Source organism: Xyrauchen texanus, chromosome 37 (assembly GCF_025860055.1).
Source record: "Xyrauchen texanus isolate HMW12.3.18 chromosome 37, RBS_HiC_50CHRs, whole genome shotgun sequence".
Taxonomy (NCBI): Eukaryota; Metazoa; Chordata; class Actinopteri; order Cypriniformes; family Catostomidae; genus Xyrauchen; species Xyrauchen texanus.
The window spans coordinates 20,907,261-20,928,096 of record NC_068312.1 but is presented as its reverse complement, the minus strand read 5'-3'; the positions used below and the strand labels follow the sequence as shown (position 1 = coordinate 20,928,096).

Here is a 20,836-nt window from a genome sequence, read left to right as displayed (position 1 = left end):
ACCATTGCAATTGATTGGGTTTGCAATTGTATCAATTGAGTATTGAACTTCAAAATGGATAATTCATAATTTTATGTCAAGATGGATAGTTGAATTGGCAGGATTTGTATTTGTTATTTTTAATGCGTTTAGAGCATTTATGAATCGTTACACTGCTGCTGAGAAGGCATGTTTAAAAATGGAGGTTAACATCTGGGTCCTGTAGAGCGCAACAGTGCCTGCTCACTTATATAGCCGTCTGAGTTTCGGAAGTATTTTTCCCATTCATTTCATCCATAGACTTTTCCTAAAATCCTCCGTAAAAGAGTTGGAAGTCATGAACCAAACCAACCAACTCCGAGGTAAATCACAACATCACAAACTTTGTTTTGAAGCAAAAAATTATTTGAAAATCAAACAAAAAGACAAAGGTACATGAGTGTACTTACCCTCTTTCACAAGGGCATGGATTATAATCCATGAAGCATTGCGAATGATGTCACTGAATAGAAAACAATGAGAATATATTAAACTATTGATTTTAGGTTGTTTATTATAAGTATAGAAACAATATATTTGATGTTTATTGCAAAATATTACGATATATACAAATATATCTAAATTGATTACATCACTCATGGAGTCATGGAGTGGGTGGTCGCTCAGAGGCATGTATTGTGGGCTTGGTTGTCCTCGGTTCTCTGATTTGTGAAGCTTTCTCTGCTGGACTATTGGTAATTTAGTTGTTTACCATGAATTCCTTTTATCAAACACGATTTTAAAATAAAGTTGAAATAATTCAGATGGATGACTTCAACGAAAGCATATACTATCGATGAACAACCTTGGATCTTGCAGTAGGTCTGTCTTTAAAGGTTTCTGAGTTATTGTTGAAAATCAATTCGTCAATGGGAACTATTAATGGGATTTTTACTTCCGGAACCAGACTGCTGTGCTCAATTTTTCATATTGTGGCCCAATTTTACATTTTTCTTTGAAATTACATGATTGCAAATTCCCGTTCCAGGAAAAGTAGCTGTTATGTTGTTGTATGTTTCTGGGAATGCTCTTCTTGTGTTGAAAAAAGTGTTAATTAAAGGTGTGCTGATATAATAATATATTGATATATCACAATACTTTTCATATTATATTGTATTGATACTTTAGATCCCTGTTATAATATTTTTATTCATCTATTTGTATAGTCATATAATGTAGACCTGCAAATTCAATATTTCTCTCATAGATGCGCTGGGTCTCTCACGCGCTCTCAACAGTTTTAGTCAGATTTAAGTTATGATAATGTGATCATGCATTGTGATATTTTCAATCTCTACATATGTATTGCAGTATAGTGGGGTTGTTGCCAATACCATGCCCTTGTGTGCATACACCTTTCTGTAGTTGTATAGCTTCTGTGGCTTCTGATGTTTGGTCATACGCCACTCAGCATTGCTAATTGATGCAGCATCCTGCTGACTCGTACCTGTGTGTGTACAGTCCTGGCTCTATGCCAAGGGATGAGGCTGCATATCATCACTACTCTTCATTGAGTGAGCAGGGACCAGCTGAGGGACCAGATGCAGGACACCTCAGGTTCAGTAGTCTTATCAATGTAGGGCAGGTGCGGTGTGAGCACCCTAGTCCCTCTCCTGTACTGTATCTTCTTTGCGAGGCTCAGGGTATGACAGGTGTGACTCAGACAACACAATGGCCATATTTGCATAGGCCAGGGTATTTACTGCTCTCTGCTAAATGGACCCGGTCACCATTTCAGTTGATGGGACCCCCGGCTGTTAAACATTTGGGGTTCCCTGCCATGTGCTGTGAATATTTTCTCTCTCAGATACTGAGGGCCGCAACCATTTGAATCTTATAACAATTTACAGCATCATTAATGAACAGAGCTAAAACATAAATATTAATGAAAAATTCATTTGCAATCTGAACATTTGGAAATGCCTTGAGGGGCAAATTGTTGGAATGTTTTGCCGACAAATATGGAAAATTAATATGCAGACTTAGTAAATCTGATAACAATGAACATTCTTTGCTTTTTTGTTTTATGTGGAGAGTTTTCAATGAGACAAGCCACCCACACATTTTCATTAAAGGAATATTCTGTGTTCAATACAAGTTAAGCTCAGTCGAAAGCATTTGTGGTATAATATTGATTACTGTTTTGTCATAGCAACAAAGGTGTAAAATTTTATATAAATTTACACAGAAATTATGTTAACATGCATATTGTGTATGTCTTGTGGCTATAAATTTGAAACAGTGAGCATTTTAATGTTTACTGATGGGCTCCATACACTTTCATTGTAAGTACCTTGCTGTAACACAGATTTCTGCTTTTATTAATGAAATATTTTTTGTGGCAATCAACATTATGCCAAAATTGCTGTTGATTGAGCTTAACTTGTATTGAACCCATAATCCTCCCTTTAAGTGCAAATTGGGCTCCATACACTGAATAGTAGGGTTTTAAATCTTTGGGTTGATGGCGAATTCGATTCACGGTTACCGTATATTCCAGAATATAAGTCACAGTTTTTGCAAGGTCTGCAAGGACTTATCCACCTTTTCCCCACATCCCATGATGCTTAGCGAGAAATATGGGCATTACTTCCGTTGTCAAGTAAACACTGCTGTTGTTGTAGCGTACACCATTCAGTCTTTTGTTGTGGTGTTGGCATTTTGAGGAGAGTGTGTATGATTGCATATGGACATACATCAATCATTATACCAGTGTGTTACCGAACGTTAATAAACTGCAAGAAAGTTATTAAGACAAAAAACGAAAACAAAATCATCATGCTGTTTCTCCCAGATGCAGTTGAGATTTAATCGAAGCACAAACACAACATTTCAAGCAAAATTATCGGTTGTTTTAGTGCAGTACCTGTGTTAGTTCAACTACAGATGTGTGTGCTTGTCATCTTGTCACCCTGAATGTTCAAATCAGACAGACACACTAAAGAAGAGCTGTGAAGTTGTAATACTTGTGTATATAATCGCTTTTTCAAGTTTTCCGATCGAACGGTTATTTCCTTTTAAATCAGCACGTAAGTTTAAACATTTGTTCGGCAGGTGATTGACTGTTAAGAGGTGGGGCTTTACTACTGTCCAGGACATATTAGGATGCTGTATTAAACCAAAAATGTGTTGTGGTATTTGACTACCTCTGTATGTGTTTTTTGAGATCCAATCACAAAACATTTGGCACCCCGTTTACAACTGTATTTAGTGCTGACCATTTGTGATTGGATCATTCGAATCTCATCTTATTACTATCTTTAAACAGGGTCAAAAATGACTGCAGCCAGTGCTAGTAAATGCTGTAGAACAACTTCTGACAGAAGTTCCACCCACATTTGTTTCCCCAGTAAGAGCCCGAGGAAAAGGTGGCTAGTCCGAAGCGACTTAAGCTGGGCATACACTGTGTGAGTTCTGACACTTGGGAGGTCGTTGAGCCCCTGCACACGTTATGAGTCAGTTTGTCTGAAAATCGTACAGGTGCAATCGTACACAACCTGACTTTACAGCCTGGTGAATTCCAAAGCAATCGCACCAATTTTTTTTTAGCTATTTATCATTATAAGACACAGAGGGGGACATTGCTTTATTTCCTTGTAGCATGGCCGGCATGGAGTCTGCATTAGCTGAAAACTCATCTGCAGAAATATATATATAAAAAAAATATATATATATATATATATATATATATATATATATATATATTAGGGCTGTCAATCGAATAAAATGTTTAATCAAATTAATTACACGGTGTCCAGATTAATGAATCACATTTACAAATATTCAGATGATCATAATCAAACAATCGATCCACAAACTCCAGTTCAACTCCATATGGAACAACAAATAATAACTGAAAATAATGATGGGAACAATAACAGATCAGGCAATAATGCCGTTCATAAACATCGTGCCCAAATCTAAATCTTCATTTAAACCCAAAGGAGACATAGTCTGTAAATTAAACATCCAAAACACCTCTCTTTGTAAAAGTTTTTTATCGATATCTCCCCCACGGCGAGAATTCATTACTTTCTCAATGCCTATACATTTAAGTTGTTCGATACTGTGATTAGACTCAATAAAGTGTCTAGCAATCAGAGAGGTAACATCATGTCGGCGAATGGCTGATTTGTGTTCACTCACTCTAATCTTCAAAGGTCTCAAAGTTTTTCCAACGTGTAGACATGGACATTGTCTATTGATGAAGTATAGGCTACCTGTATTATTCAGCTTTAGATGTAGGCTACGTCCTTTTCATCTGTATCACTGCTTGCATGTTGATAGCAGACATTCTAAAGAAGATCCGTGATGTCTTGTCCATGTAAATGCGCTTTAAAGCTGCATGTAGCAAAGCTTAAAAATCTTGTTTTAGTGCAGCTGTTGATTGACAAGTAGAACATTCAATCTAGTTTTCTAGGTAATGTAGAAAACCAGACTCGCGCTTGGAGAGTTAAACAAATTTATCACATATCCACTATCATGTATATACAATTATAACAGATGCTATCCACCTTACTCCTACACTCCGTAATGCTTTGCGCTAAATGTGGGAGGTACTTCTGCTAAGAAGTCAATGATTGTAGTTGCATCGTACATAAATTTTTTCGGTGCAGTGTTGATCATTCATTCATACTTCTAGATGTGTGAGCACAGCCTGACAGCTTAATAAGGACAATAAACGGATAGCCGTTCCATCTTTTAGAGGTTTGGGAGGACAATTTAAAGAAGTGGCCTCAGGATGTACAGTGTATAGAGCTACGAACCGCACATGTTATCCCTGAGATCTGTAAGGAAATCACAACGTGTTCTAGCTGAAACCACTTGAGCCAAACACAATACAGTACTCACTAAGACCTTGTTTATAGCTGGTATTTGTTTTGTTTAATGATTCAAAATAATATTACTCGCATCTCAACATGTCTCTGTTTATTGACTGATCACACATTACATGTTGGTCTTTGTACGTCTGTTTCTCAAACCATTTGTAATATTTGCTGCAACACAGTGCCATCTACTGGATTCTAGAAAACAACAGGTATTGTAATTAATGCACATCATCACAGTACTAAGATGCATCTTAGGTGATCCGATCACATGTGGTCAGGCCAGACACATTGCTGTTGGTTGCACAAATGCATCTCCTGTGAGCATTTGTGATCGGTTTTTGAGGGGAGGATTTCATGATGGCATATATTATCACTACATCATTAATTGATAAACCAGATAAATGTCACAAAAGACAAAGAAACTTTCATCTACTGTAAGTGCACACAAAGACACTGAAGAAGATCTGTAAAGATCTCGTACATGTATATGTAATCTATTTTTAAATTTGCAGTTATTTCCTTTTAAAGCCATGAGTCATGAACAGTTTAAATGCTTGATTTAATGCAGAGGTTTATTGACAGATAAGGAGTGGCACTTTGCTGCATCCCGGACAGTGTTTACAGCGTTTCAAACACGCTTTTGACTACCTCTGTATGTGTTTTTTGTTATTTGGCTACAAAAGATTTTGCACTCCATTTACACCTGGATATTGTGCTGATCACTTGTCATTGGATCATCCGAATCACATCCTATTACCAGCTGAAAACGGCGTCTAAATGACTGCTGCCTACATTAGCGAATGCTACAGAACTTTTCCGGCAGAAGTTCATCCCATATACGTTTCCCCAGTAAGACCCCAAAGAATAAGGTGGATACTCCCCTAAATAATGCAGTAGCACTGAAACGAATGCAAGTATGGTGAATAAAAACGGACCATAACGTCCATCAGAGTGATAAATGATTTGTTTGATGAACAGAGAACATCATGACATTTCTTTAGAATCCTTCCCAGTGATGTGAGCCGCGACCACACAAGCACCCATGTTTTCCACGTGATCTCTCTTGCTGTCCCTATTTATTAGTAACTGATGTCGGCTGGTCAAACATACTGCTCAGGAAGGAGGCACATTCTGTCTCCTAGAGATAAACATAGCTTGGTTTGAAAAGTGCAGATCAATCACAGAACAATGGCAAAGGACCTTGTAAAGATGCTGGAGGAACAGGTAGACCAGTATCTATATTCACATATATATCGACATAACCTGAAAGGCTGCTCAGCAAGTAAGCCACTGCTCCAGAACCGCCATAAAAAAGCCAGACTACAGTTTGCAAGTGCACATGGGGACAAAGATCTTACTTTTTGGAGAAATGTCCTCTGGTCTGATTAAACAAAATGGACATATTGACCATTGTTATGCTTGGAGGAAAAAGGGTGTGGCTTGCAAGCCGAAGATCCCATTGAATCCCCTTTTCTCCCAATTTGGAATGACCAATTCCCACAACTTAGTCGGTCCTAGTGGTGGCGCGGTTACTCACCTCAACCCCGGTGGTGGCGGACAAGTCTCAGTTGCCTCAGCTTCTGATAATGTCAATCCACGCATCTTATCATGTGGCTTGCAGTGCATGACACCATGGAGATTCACAGCACGTGGAGGCTCATGCTACACTCTGCGATCCACACGTAACTTATCATGCACCCCATCTTGACAATGAGGAGGTTACCCCAAGTGACTCTACCCTCCCTAGCAACCGGGCCAGTTTGGTTGCTTGGGAGACCTGGCTGGAGTCACTCGGCATGCCCTGCATTCGAACTTGCAACTAGCTAAGCTACACAGCCCTAAAGTAAAGATCCTAACTGACCTAAGACAGGCAATGTTTTCCACAATTAAATGTCAGGACTTGGGAAACATTTTGTTTAAATGTATTTGACAAAGGTGTATGTAAACTTCTGACTTCAACTGTATGCTTGCACTCAAACGGATGAAAACATCAGTCATAGAGACCGTAGTACAGCGTTTTAAGTTCCCTATTCAGAGTATTTTGCCTTTACAAAAACAATTTATGCAGCCAGTTTGAAAATTCTGTCCCATCATGACAATATTGTTCTAACAAAGACCGCTGTCAAACTCCACTCCTCACATGACCATCAAATGACATCACACTTGTAGTAAAAACATTTAGTCAGTGAACAGGATGATTACACAACAAACAGGGTTTCAAATGTCATAAATGTTCACAGATAGACAGTCGCTGAAGTTAATAAATGAATCATGAGAGAATACAACAGGCTTATTGTTTTACTCACAGACTTTTTATTTGTGCTCAGCATAATTACAACAGATGTGGCTTATTTGTTGCATATTTTTCATGAAACGCAAACATTATATGAAAAAAAAACGTTAGACATGACTCTCTCGATTAAAATAATTCTGAAAACACCATGATACGGTGCATAAATCCTGAGGGAGTATCCACAGAGTGTGTCTGACATGCTGCTGAATGGCTGAATGCCTGCCGGTTGCAACATTTGTCAAGAAACACTAAACTACATCTTCTGAGATGTTACCAGCGATATATGTGTTACACATGATAGAAGGCAAAGTATCCATTCATTAACCACAAAAGTGTTTAATTTAGGGATTTTTTTTGCACTTTTTTCATCTTCCAGTTCAAAATCAACATTGAGTCAACGTGACACGATGTGATGTCGCTTTTCTGTAGTACAGAAAATCACGTCATCAGTGTCTCATAAATATTCATGAGACAATGTGTGGCCTTATCCTATGAGAACGGGCTGTCTCGTGATTATTCATTAAGCTACATGACCAGCACTTCAAACTCTCAAGAGACTCGTGCCAGTTGACAGTTGATTGTACCAACGCAAGTCCAATCCCCCCCACCCGTGTGCTGATGACTGAGAGACAGGATAGTATTTCAATCATTGCCAAAAACTTTTTAATGTTCGTGTAGCATGCATTTATTAACATAAGTGTTTTGAGATATGCGGTGAGGTGGACTATTTCTGATTGGGGCTCATTTAAGATGCGGTTTACATTGATTGTCCCAGACACACAAACCCTGTCCATCCATCCATCCAGGTTAACCGATCTAAGCACTTATATTTGTGAATCAACGTCTTGGAATAGGTCTCAAAAGTTACGTTTAAAAAAATATTCACATATTTTTCATACGGAGTACATATGGCTTTTACTTTTGCATTAAATTACTGATATAAAATGGCCAGTGTGATTCTGTGTACTGTATAATGAGCTTACAAAAGAGTGTATACTTTATTTGTGCATCCTGTAATGCGCAATTGTGAGAATCTTTGATGCTGTTGACTGCATTAGTGAAATAATGCTTGGTGACTTGATCAGACAGTTGTGTTCCTTCTTCCCTCACTCAGATAGCTGTATCTTTTAAAAATGTTTTGAGAACTCAACTGTGCTGAAACAGGCATTTTTTTTTTTTTTTTTATCCTTAAAGGGAAAAAAGGGATGGTGTTCAACAAATTTTAGTTTTGTACATGCAGATTGATTACATTTGATTCTTTAAACTCAATAGCAAAATTACTTAAGACTGTGGAATATAATAAAAACAATACACTTCAACAGTAAAGAGTGTACTGTAAAAGTGTATTAATAATTACAAGTATTATACAATTACTACATTTATGAAAATAAGTTTTTATTGAAAGCCTATTTTTTTTACGAAGTATGTAGATAAAATACAATCACAAAATCAAAAACTAAATTCATGAAGTTACTTCTGGATAACCTCAAGGCCACATGTGCAATTAAAGAAAAAGAGAAAAGCTATATCAACTAGATAGCTTAAACAGAGCACAGCGACATTGTTGTAACCATTAGCAGTTGGTTTGGGATGGGACTCTCTGTCCAACCATTGGCGACAAAGAAGGGATTGTTTGGGAAATCGTCATTATTTTTCCACTTCACCTTTGAAGTATACATTTTTATTCTTTACACTGATCAAAGATGAGACCAAGTGCATGCATTTGTTGGCAGTCATCAGGGCACAGGTGTACAAGGATCACTGTCCAGATTATTCTCCCTTTGTCCCATCTTGCTGTCCTTTTTCTTTTCTCCCTCCTGCACCTCTTCATGGTCTGTCAGTAGGTACAATAGTGGTAATTAATAAGGGCTGTGTGTTGAGCAGGGCTGGCATGTGTGTGAGGAGCCGACAGCAGAGGCCCTGACTGTAGAGCCCTCGAGGTGAGTTGGATATGAGAAAAACGTCCACGGGGCCAAACTTCCCTTCACTCACACTATCCCGATGGCGAGTATCATTTGACAGTTCTACCCTGGATAGCCATGAAGGACAGAGTGTTCTCGTCTTTTCTATGCTTCACCGCAGACCCCCGGCACACTACCCTCCCTCTTCTCTACCAGCAGTGCATTAGAATTTTGCCCAATGCTTTGTGCCCTCTGAGTTCCTTGAGGCCAAAAATGTTGACTAATCTAGACAGCCTCTTATAATTTCAGTTGAAGCCTGTGCCATCTCTTTGTATTCCCAGTCATTTTTCTGTGAAAAATGTGTTTATTTGGCTGAAGAAATTTGAGCTCACAAAGTAACATAATAAAGCAATATCACCTGAGCAACGAGTGCTGTTACAGTCATACTGATATTCAGTATAAGAGCACAATTGTGATTGTGATATTGCTGTTTTATACAACAATTAGTTCTGGTCCTCGAATCTGATTGGATGAGACACTCCATGAATACTGATGTCTCACACCATCAGCAGTCAGACGCTTCACTGTTTGTATCACTCCGCTTGTTTTCATGGCATTCTAAACTAAAGTGTACGAGAGCACCGCAGATAAGAACAGCTAGATGTGTGTCTTTGCATTTATCCCTTTGATATTAGAGGTTTAGCTGTCAAAATAATTTTTTTAAGTGTTATGAACAAGTTAAGTTTGTCGTGCAATGAGTCAGCACTCGTCAGTCAGCTAGCATTTTCATTGAGGTCATCGGCATTGTCTCTCACTCCATAATCGCTCTGATTACTACTACTATTACTACATTACAGCTGGGAAATACAGTTGAACTAACAGCTTCAGAATTAAGGCATAACACAGCAGAGAGACACAACTGACTGAGTAACTGGATACCTGATACTATTGGATACAAGAGTGTACACATTGGGAAATGTAAACATTCATCATGACGCAGGAGAGTATGCACAAGCTACCACAAAATGCATGCGGTAGCCAGTTATTGGAGCTTGCGGTCCAATATATTATTAGAAACAGCCCAAGTCGTACTTACTAGTTCTAAAGTGATGTTTTCAAAATAGTAATTGAAGCTTGTACATATCTTTTGAACTAGTAATGGAAGATACTGATCCGTAGCATAAGAAAGTAGTTCCATGCACAAATGCTTTTTGTGACAGTCCTTAGTTTTTCGCATTTTTTTTATTTACATGTTCGTTTAACTGTTTTATAAAGGCAATATCATACTTGCATGGCTGTGATTTCCTGAGGATTTTTAAATAGTCCACTCAAGACCTATTATGCATCTCCCATTCCTCTTCAGTATGAGATGCACAAAAGTCATTCACTTGCAGCTGAATCACAGCCGTGATGATGTAGAGCCATACAGCACTCTCGCTCATGTGATATTGCAGTAATACAACAGTTCTGTAAACAAGATTTTAAAATTGAGTAACTTGCCTTTCAGACAAAATTTGGCCATTTCGTACTTTAAATGTTTTCTCCACTAATGAAAATTATTTCAAAAGAAGTCAAAGCATTAAGATTTGCATGTCGGCAGGCAACATTCACATGCAAATCTGACAGCCTGTTTGTGAGTAGAATGTAGCGACATTCGCTGGTGAGATTAATCCTGCTCCAGGCGATCATTTAGTGAGCTAAAATTCTGATGCTCCCACTTGCACTCCACACTGTACACATAACATACTTGGGTCTTGAATGTCGTGAACACAGACAAGTGTCCCAGGTTTGTTACACTAAATATAAGTACTTTTACACTTGGCCAATCCAATTAATGGCACCAGAACTAACTCCTGTATAATGATGAATAAGATTACAGAAAGACATTTTGAAACTTTTCTGAGATTTTTCCTGCAGCAAGTTCATGTTCCCCCTGTTTGCATCTTAGTAGGAAGGAAAACTTATTTCAAGAGTTCTCCAGGAAGAGTAAACAATATCAGAAAGTCTGAGTTTAGGCTGGATTTAAGATGCATTTTCCTCCAGTCAGTGTAGGCTTTGCAATGGCCCTAAGGCCCTTAGAGAGAGAGAAAGGGAATGAACGTGTGTGTCTGATGCGGATGTAGGATGTACTGGTGTGAGAAATGAGGTGCTGTGAAGTAGGCAAGCCCTCCAGCAGTCCGTGTACTGCTGATAAGAGATGAGGGCCTCGGGGAAATGTAGCGGGTCAGATAACAGTGGCATTTCTCACAGGTGTTTTAAGGCAAAAAGCATGCACCCACACTCCAGTAATGCTTGGCACGAAGAGCCTTTTATTGAATCCGATATGCAAATACAATACTCATACAAAAAGCATTGGTAAACAGAGATGGTGCAGCCTAATGAAACTGTGAAGATTTATCTTTGTTCATTAAATATTAAATAATTCAAACTGGAATTGCCTCATTAAAAAATAATCACAGGATCTGCTTTGGAAAACTTGCAAAACCTCCCACTTTGAGAAAGAAGTAGATTTGATTTGAGAATATTCCAAAGAACATCTTGTGTGCTTTAATGGATGCAAGGAAATCTGATCTTTTGTTCAAGGTCAATGTCACAAATTTGCTTTTTTTATTAGTGACCTAGAAAAGTGCAGAACCAAATAATAAATAAATATTTATTTTTCAAAGACATAAAATGTCTTTGTTTTAAATCTTTTAAAATCCTAAAATGCTTATAAACCTTTTTCATGTTTAAATTTGATTTGCTTCTACTCTGATTTTGAAACATCACTGTCAATTTTCAATTTGTTTTAATTATACATACTGTATATGTAAAGTTATACAGAACAAAAAAAAACAAAAAATAATCAGCAAAAACTATGGCCCAGATGTTGACATTCACATGGATTTTGGGCTGTTAGTCTGGTAGGACTTTCTCTTGTGTGTCTCATGTCAAGAGACTCATTTGGCTTGAGGATGTGTGTCCTGATGTGCTTTCACACCTGACGTTAAAGTCTGGGACTGGGCTCTGCAGTACAGGTCATCACATAGATTTTTGCTCGAGCCTTCAGCCAGGCTCAGCATTAACAGCAACATGAGAATGACAGTTCACATTTCTGCAGAGTGACACCAGAGCAAATGGATGGCAGCAGAGGAGATGCACTAAACAACACAGCCAGAGGGCTTTCAGACCTTTGGCTTCGTGAATCATGTTGTACCTCCACACCACCGCCATCGCCCTAGATGGACTGAAAATTATGCATCATGCCAGGTTGCTTATGGGATGCTCAGCTTGGATACAAAGGGTGTTATTTTTGTCTACAGTGCTCAAGGACTGCAAATCTCTGCCATTGTTCTGGCTGTTTTCTGCATGGAGAGTCCAGAAGAACGTATACGAGTGCAATGGAGCGACAATAGTTTCACCTCCTTAAAGCATTCTGCCATTAGTCCGCTCCAGTTTCACTCTGGGTTTTCCATTTCCTTCTCCCCTCTCATTGGTGAGAGAAGCACAAACTGATGCTGGAACAAGATAAAATACAGACGCTCTGGCTTTTGCAGAGGCAACTATAATTCAGCCATTCATAACCTCTAATGGGCAACACTGTGTTTCAGTGGCGCTATAAAAATATTGCTCAGTTTGTTTGAACATTCTGACTGAACATTAACTCAACCAATGGTGTGAGTTTGGGGTGGGACTATCTGTTTTTTTTTTTCAATCAACAGAAGACAGAGAATGTATTTGGGAAAGCTGTTTCCATTTGCTATTCCGTTTTTAAACACTTCAGATAAAAAAAATAAAAAAACACCTCAGTCTAGGCAAGTCCACACAGTTCCCCTTCCACTCCACACTGCTCACATTTCTAAGTCTGAAACAGCACAAACAATGAAAAGCAGAGTGCAGAGATGAGATTTTGTCTTCAGCACTTGAGGACTGCTAAACTCTGCCATTGTTTTGGCTGTTTTCTGCTTTGAGAATGTTGTTGAATAGATATCAGCTGGAGTGCAAGGAGCCAGCAGGTTTCTTCCATTGCTTTGTGTGTCAGCTTGTGACACTTAATGGTGTGCAGTAAGTTGTGTGACACATGTTGTTGCGTTAAGCTACTCAGTGTAACACACATGCATACTGCCCTGCAAAAGCAAAAGACCTTAACTCACTAGAGTGTGAAACTGAGAAAAATGACTTTAAAGTTTCTGTTTTGTCCAGACAAAAGTATTATAGGTAGGACTCCCAAAATTTCACAACTAGTTGCTATACAGAAGAAATGTTTGTATGCAAAAAATCTTGAGCTCAAAATTGACCTTTGACCCTTGTTTGGCAGTTAATGTACTCTGCCTTTGTATCATGTGCCAAAAATCAGGAGTCATGCAAAGGCAAAAGGCCGTAACTGACATATAATCAATATTTACTTGCTGTTCACCATACTTACATCCATTATAAGAACACCTAACCAAGGTCTAGTCATCATGGTATTTGTTTTAAATTATATAGAAGACCTTTGGTTGTTCCTATTTAGTGCTATAATGATCAGGATAGTGCGGCAACACTAACACCGTTAAACAGTATAACAGATAAGTTACTGTGCAGTACAGTATATACAGTATGGATAAATACAATAAATATTTTCACAATAAAGATAATTTAATTATAATTGAATACAAAGTTATATGTATTTAAATGCAAGATATAGAGTAATAATTAATTAAACATTGGACCAATACATTAGAGATTAGAGACTGCTCATTCCAAGTTTTTTACTGCGCCTAAATAAAATCTTACTGAAAGCTAATTTTTTGAGATATCAACCTAAAATTTGGAACACAACTTGTCCATAGGTATATATGACAAAGCATTCTTGAAATACAACCATTTAAGTTTGGATAGTGATTTTCATGTCTATGCGAAAAAAGGGGGAGGGGTGACAGTTAAAGGGTTAAACTTTGAAGTCCAAACTGCTCAAGATGCTCAGTCAACGAACTTGACTTGGATTACTACTTTTTAATTCTGAGATAATATAGACAGAGTATACCGAAAAAAAGTTGGAATTACTTTTACTATTTAGGTCAGCCTACTTTGTACGGACGTTAGCGATAACTAGCTGTAAAATCTGACGTGAAAACCTGCAAGAAGGAAATATGGCTCAAACACGTATGGATTGTTGTGGATACAGCAGATGACGTGCATTGCTATGGATTATATCTTCTATGGATTATATCGGATTGCATGGAAAGGTAGGATGACTCTGTATTTAATATTTGGTTTTCAGCATCTGATGTGAGGCGAGTGTCAGCGTCAACGTTAGCGCTAATTTACGTGACACAGATTAAATTTAGCAAGCTCCGGGCTGTCACTGACATCGACAGATCTGAACCATCCCCCTATCACATCGCTATCACAGAGTAATAATACAAACAAGCAGTCGGCAGTCTACACTTTATTTCAAAGATGTGTCGTGTGTATATTACGCGGTTTGGTGACAATAAAAGAGCGGTAATCTTTGACAGTATGACAAAGCCAGAGTACAGTAACATCACAGCGGCACCGTAACATCTCTCTTGATGCCAGGCGAAACAAAGTCAGAACACCTTAACTCAACTTAAGCGTGCCGGAACAAAGGCTAAGAGCCGTAACAACTGTTACGGCATTCTGCTGTGGTTTCTCGTATGGTTTTGGATGTTACGGTTGTCATAGCCCTTTAATTTCTCGTTAAAACAATCAAATTGACTCACGATATTTATTCACATGATAAAGGAGGTCTTGAATACCCCAAAAATGACATTAACTCATTTTTGACCAAACATGATGTTACGGCGTTTTGCCTTTGTAGGGCAGAATACATGTGCAGTTCCTTCATGAAGCTGACGGTCCTTAAACAGGCAGCTGAAGCTTTTCGATGACACTGGTGCAGCTGCAACAGTCTCATAAGCTTCAGAAGACAACTGCCACCTTATCTGATAGAAACTCAATTTATTAATGTTTTTTCTTTCAATCCTTCATCTCTTTCTGCTTGCTAGGATCCCCATTTTGATATATATTTTCTGTTATTGTTTAACCAGGTCCTGTGCTGTCAGAGAGAACAAGACAAGGACTGTAAAGAATCTTATCTTCCCTAAAACTGACAGCTGTTGGAGGGGCTCAATAGGGGGGAAAGCCTTTGAAGTATTCTCACTTCACATATCAAATCCAGCCTCCATCATTCCTCCTCATCTAGGAACAAGGCTCGCTTCTTTCACATGAAAACTCAGTGAACAGAGCGCCCCAACCCGCATGCTTTTTCACGTTATCTCTGTCTGAGTTTTTCTTTTTGCTTCCATCCATTTTGTCTTTGTATTTTAGGAGCCTCTTTTTCAGCCCTCAAATTTCGATCAATCTTTCCTCCATCAATCACTGTTTCAGCACGCATAAATGTGCAGACTTTTCTGTTGCTGACATTTCTTTCCTTTAATCCACCTGCAGTTGAGCTGGGCTCATATGACCAATTGTTGGGGAAGCTACTTGGAAACTTGGTGGCTATTTAAGAAAGCACTATCTTTCTTAACCCTCTGCAGTCGACGGACACGCCGGCGCTTCCTGCTGGATATTTTCGTCATTACAGCGGAAACAACTTAAAATACTCCATCATTAGAGACTATAATAGAGGTCTACTTTTATTTGTGTACACTCACAATAACAACAAAATCTTGTGCTTTTGTAAAATAAAGAAAATAAAAAGGGTGAGCTTTCAGCAGTCTCTGTGTTCACGAGCATATATCTGAAATGCACTGAAAAACTGAAACAACGTGAATACTTATCACACAAACATGAAACATATGTCTAAAGAAAGCTTAAAATGTTTACTTTTTAATAAAACAATTCAAATTTAAAACTAATATTCTCCTGCAATGCAATCTGTTTGAAACAAAGCGATGTACAGTTTTTACCGGTCTATCTAATTATCTGTAATGTGATCCCACCCACCAGCAGAGCGCGCCATTCATATGCTAATGTTCTGAGACGATCAATGCAAATGGTACTCACCCCCGACAGTGAGGTTGTAAACACATTTCATAAATGTTTCTGCGCGTTTGCAACGATATACAGGCGAGAAAGCTCCAGGAGTTAACATTTTCCTCAAATGAAGAGTGGGACTCCGATGAACATTTGTATTTTGAAGAGAGACTTGATCCAGCCGAGGATACAATTTCGGACGAGTAAGTCATTTAGTTTTCATTAGCTGACATGCTATTTTATATAAACATGTACATATTTTACTAGTGGGACTGTTTCCAGACTTGCCAGCCAGGATTCAGAGTATTGATATTTGAAATATGTCCTAATAAGCACGTTTTAGTTACATTTAAATGCTGTTTCAGCTAAAGCAGGTATTTAAATTGAATGCTATATAATAAAAATATGAGATGTAATATGATATAAAAATAATATGAATGTTTAGATTTATATTTTATCTAGTGTTTATAATGCCTCATTATCATCAACAAAGCTTGTGCTTGCAAATATGTGTTAGGGTTAAATTAGTAAAATGCACTTTAAATATGCCCATATTATAAAATCAGAATATTATAATGATTTCTGAAGGATCCTGTGACACTGAAGACTGCAGTAATGATGCTGAAAATTCAGCTTTGATCACAAATTGCATTTTACAATATATTTAAATAGAAAACTGTTCTTTTAAATTGTAAAAAGAGTTCAGAATATCAATGTTGTTTCTGTATTTTGGATCAAATAAATCCAGTCTTGGTGAGCAGAAGATAATTCTTTTAATGGTAGTGTAGGTCTAAAATTAAGTAAAGTCTTTATGTAAAGAAAATATATATTCCTCGATAGGCCCAGGGGAGGGGTATTTGTCTCTCATGTGAATTACTATCCATATTCATGATCATTCACGCCTCCTCGCATATTAACTTTCAACACTAAAATTGTCTTACAAAAGTTAAATTACTATATTGTTTTGTATGAATGAGTGATCAGGATGGTTTTCACATCGTTTTGTAGCAAAAACTATAGGCTACAAAATCCAGTTCTCAAAAGGCTTGTGGACAAATGTTTAGTATGTGTTATATTACCTTATTTCAGTGACTTAACATTTTAGTTTTTTCAAAAACCATGCATAAACGTTATTTTCTCAAAAATACAAACCTGTATATACATGTTGCTCACATATTATTGTAGCCCAGTTTGTGCTGAATACAGTGTTATCAGACTTTAGCCATTAATATGTTTTTAAGCAACTGAAAAAAGCACAAATGTCAAGGCATGTCAAAACTTCTCCAGGGCCCAAAATACCCTCAGACCCCAGAGGGTTATATATAACTATCAAATGTTGTATGTATGCATTTTTTTCCAATCTGAGCTGTATTTATCTAGCACGAAAACAATGATGATCTAAATAAAGTTGACTGCATTAACCAATTGATTTACACTAAACACGGTACCTCAAATAAAACTGAAAAACCTCATAATTACATAATGTCAAAAACATAGTATTGAACATCAGCATTTAACTAAATAATATAATGTTTTATAACATAATTCTAATTAATATTGTATTGTTTTGTATATCACTTAGATAAATAAAATGATGAATAAAATGTTGCACAGGGACTCATCGGTTAAATTAATGCCCAAACAAGCAGATTCATTAGATTAAATCTGACTTCACAATGCTTCACATGAGAGAGATATGTATAGATGGGCTATACAGTTGCATTTGCAAAATAAAGCAACACTATACTTGTTACTAGAAAAGAGACTTTGTTTTGAAAACAGCTTTAAGTACTGCATGCCACTGAAAAAAATTTAGTTATTGGAATAGTTCACCCCAAAAAGTCCTTCTTTCATCATTTACTCACCCTAATACAATCTCAAATGAGTATGACTTTCTTTCTTCTGCAGAACACAAACAAACATTTTTGAAGGGTTTTTAGGTGTATACCCCAGTTTAAGTTAGTGGGGTCCTAAACTTTCTGGCTCAGAAAAGCACAAAGGCAGCATTATAGTAATATAATGCGCCTTGCATGGCAGCTCTGCCGCTATTGGTGTATGAGTGTGTGTGTGAATGGGTGACTGGGACACAGTGTAAAGCGCTTTGGTAACCACTAAGGTTAAAAAAAGCGCTATATAAGTGCAGACCATTTACCATTTTACCATTTAATCCATGGTTTAATCAATTTCTTCTGAAGTGATATGTTAACTTTAGAATTGACATTTTTCTTAGTTTTTCACCCAATTCACCAATATGTTTTACTTCTGAACTTCCAGTTGTATTGCACATTCGTTAGGTCCTCACGTGAACATGCAAGTGTGCATGTGCCAAGAAGACATGGATTAAACCAAAATGGATTACTTTTAAGCTGCTTTTATGTCCCTGCAGAAGAATATCATATGAGTTTGAGATGGCATGAGGCTGAGTAAATGAAGAGAGAATTATAATTTTTATTTAACTATTCCTGTTAGTAGCGATGCTACATTTTATTAGTTACTGGTTTATTATTACTAAAATTTACACATCATGGCACAGGGTGCTGCGCATAGGGGCAGCCGTGGTATCCTATGAGCACATTAAAATCATTTAGAGGCAGTATGTAATCATCACTCTAATAAGCACTGGCGAGAAGGACATCCATTTGTCTTTAAGACCCCTCAAAATGTGTCACTTTATCCTCTGTCTTCCTCTCCTCCTCTCTTTCTCTCAATCTTAAGCATCTATTAATCTCAACCAAGACTCATGCGGATGCAGTTTCAGGAAGTATGTGCAGACAACATGCGCCTCTGCCCCTCATTTGCTGATTATGGAGCCTGGCATTTGGGAGACAGTGACAAAAGTTATTGGCTCGCTGTACGCCAACATACATTATATTTTTTACCCTCTTTCTGTTGTTGTCTGATCGAAAGATATTACAAAGGTGTATTTCTTATTTAATGTAAGCTTGTGTCTGAGAGATAAATTGAATAGCATGCTCTCTGTACTCAGCACAGTCGACTGTAAAACTGGTGTTGCCACACAGATTCAAAGAAGCTGTGGCACTCTATCATGGTGTTTATTCGAGAAAAGCTCCTGTGTGAGAGATTAATTTTGTCTATTTATTTAACAAGATCCCAGAAAAAAATAAAAAACGTCTTGTCTGTCAAGTCACTGACGAGAAGTGCCACTAAATTGTTTCCTTTCCCCAAATGTATTATTTTACTGAGAGTGTGAAAATGGGCTGTGTTTGCTTGAAAGTAATACATAAGAGATCTGTAGACTGGGCTAAGCCATCAGTCTAGGACTATACATAATACACAGGGAATACTATCCATTACCTACGGCTTAGACAGCATGGCTCTTTGCAACAGTTGCTTGTTGCATGTGCGTGAGCGTGTGTGTTTATAGGTGTGCTGAAGTGTGAAAAATGAGTAGGCTGTATCTTTCTACTTCCAGCCTACTGCATATAATCAGCCTGGGGCTTTTAACAGAAGTGTGCCATTAGCGCAGAACCTGCTTTTTCACAAGCTAATAAAGACCCAAATGCATTACCATTGTTAAACCTGTCTGATTTACTCCAGTCGCTGTTTTACACTGGATGACTCTAGGCGTGTGTGCATTTTCAAACTTCTCTCTCTGTCACCATCTGATGCATTTATGCCTTTTAGCATGTGAATCCAAAGGCTGAATGCTGGAAAGAGCGTACTTGAAAGGACATTGGCATTGTAAATCCAAACTTCAGTCCCAAAAGCATCACCACAAGACTCACAACGTTCTCTGTTTTTGATAGCGTGAGATGAATGCAAGATGAGCTTAAAAACTGTGTACCGCAATCTTGACCGGGAAACGGGAGTCAATTCTGTTTCAATAGAAGTCAGTGGAGGAGATGCCTCAATATGCCAAATGAATTGCTTTTCAGTTAATAGACTGACTGCTTGTGTGCTATTCTTCAACATGTTTGGTATGAATATTCATTTTGGATTGAGCGATTGTATATTTGAAGTAAAACCATATAAGAGAGAAGTCAGACAATTTTGTGACAGCACTTATATGTATATAACATACATTTATATGGTATACGCAAATGGTGACTTACTGTCGTAAAACTGAAAGCAGTTCAGCACTATTAGATCTATTAAATGACTGGCTTCGAAGACACATGTTTTGGCCATTATGCTTTCTCAACTGATGCAGAGCCGTTTCACCTGCATTAGTATGTACATCTATCCATGCCTCACACTGAGTCTGTTCTATAATGTAAGAATTTAATTACAGCCTCTTTTTTTTTTTTATTATTATTTAATTTCACATCACAGCTGAAGTACTTACATTAGCCACATCACATTTAATCAGCCAATTTCTTCACTTTGTGAAGTGTCGATTAACATCAAGTAACAGAGCATTACTTTATGGCTGCCAGCTCAGTCTGAGTTACAGTTTGAGTTATGAATCTAACAATCAGTCTCGAGTGTTCCGCTAATTTATTTTTTGTGTTCAATATTTGTACTGCACTCATTTCATATTGTGAGTATTAGAGAGTCTTATGTAAGGAGGAGGCAGTGTTGTGTGCAAAATGAACAGGTGGCTCAAGCTCCTCTGCGCAGGCTTTGTTTCTTGTGCCACCTCCCCACATTGTGTGCCTTTGGCCTCCTCTTCCCAAAAAAGGCAATATTCCAGTTGGTCTAGAAACAAGTAGAAAAGATTTTAAAAAGCCAAGCAAGCTTTTTCATTAAGTGGTTTAATTTAGGGGGTTTCAGACTGGAGACTGTGAAACCCCAGGGGCCGTAAGGGGGTGCTAGGGAGTCTGGAGAATTTGACCAGATTTGGCATAATTTTTATTTTATGACGTTTTCTT

The 20,836-nt window shown here is 37.8% G+C and overlaps 1 protein-coding gene across 1 annotated transcript in view; it reads left to right on the top strand.

Annotated features, from left to right (window-relative positions):
- The window catches only part of LOC127630441 (serine-rich coiled-coil domain-containing protein 1-like), a 118,490-nt gene that overhangs the window by 91,634 nt on the left and 6,020 nt on the right, over positions 1-20,836 (top strand). The gene's annotated exons all lie outside the window — the stretch shown is intronic.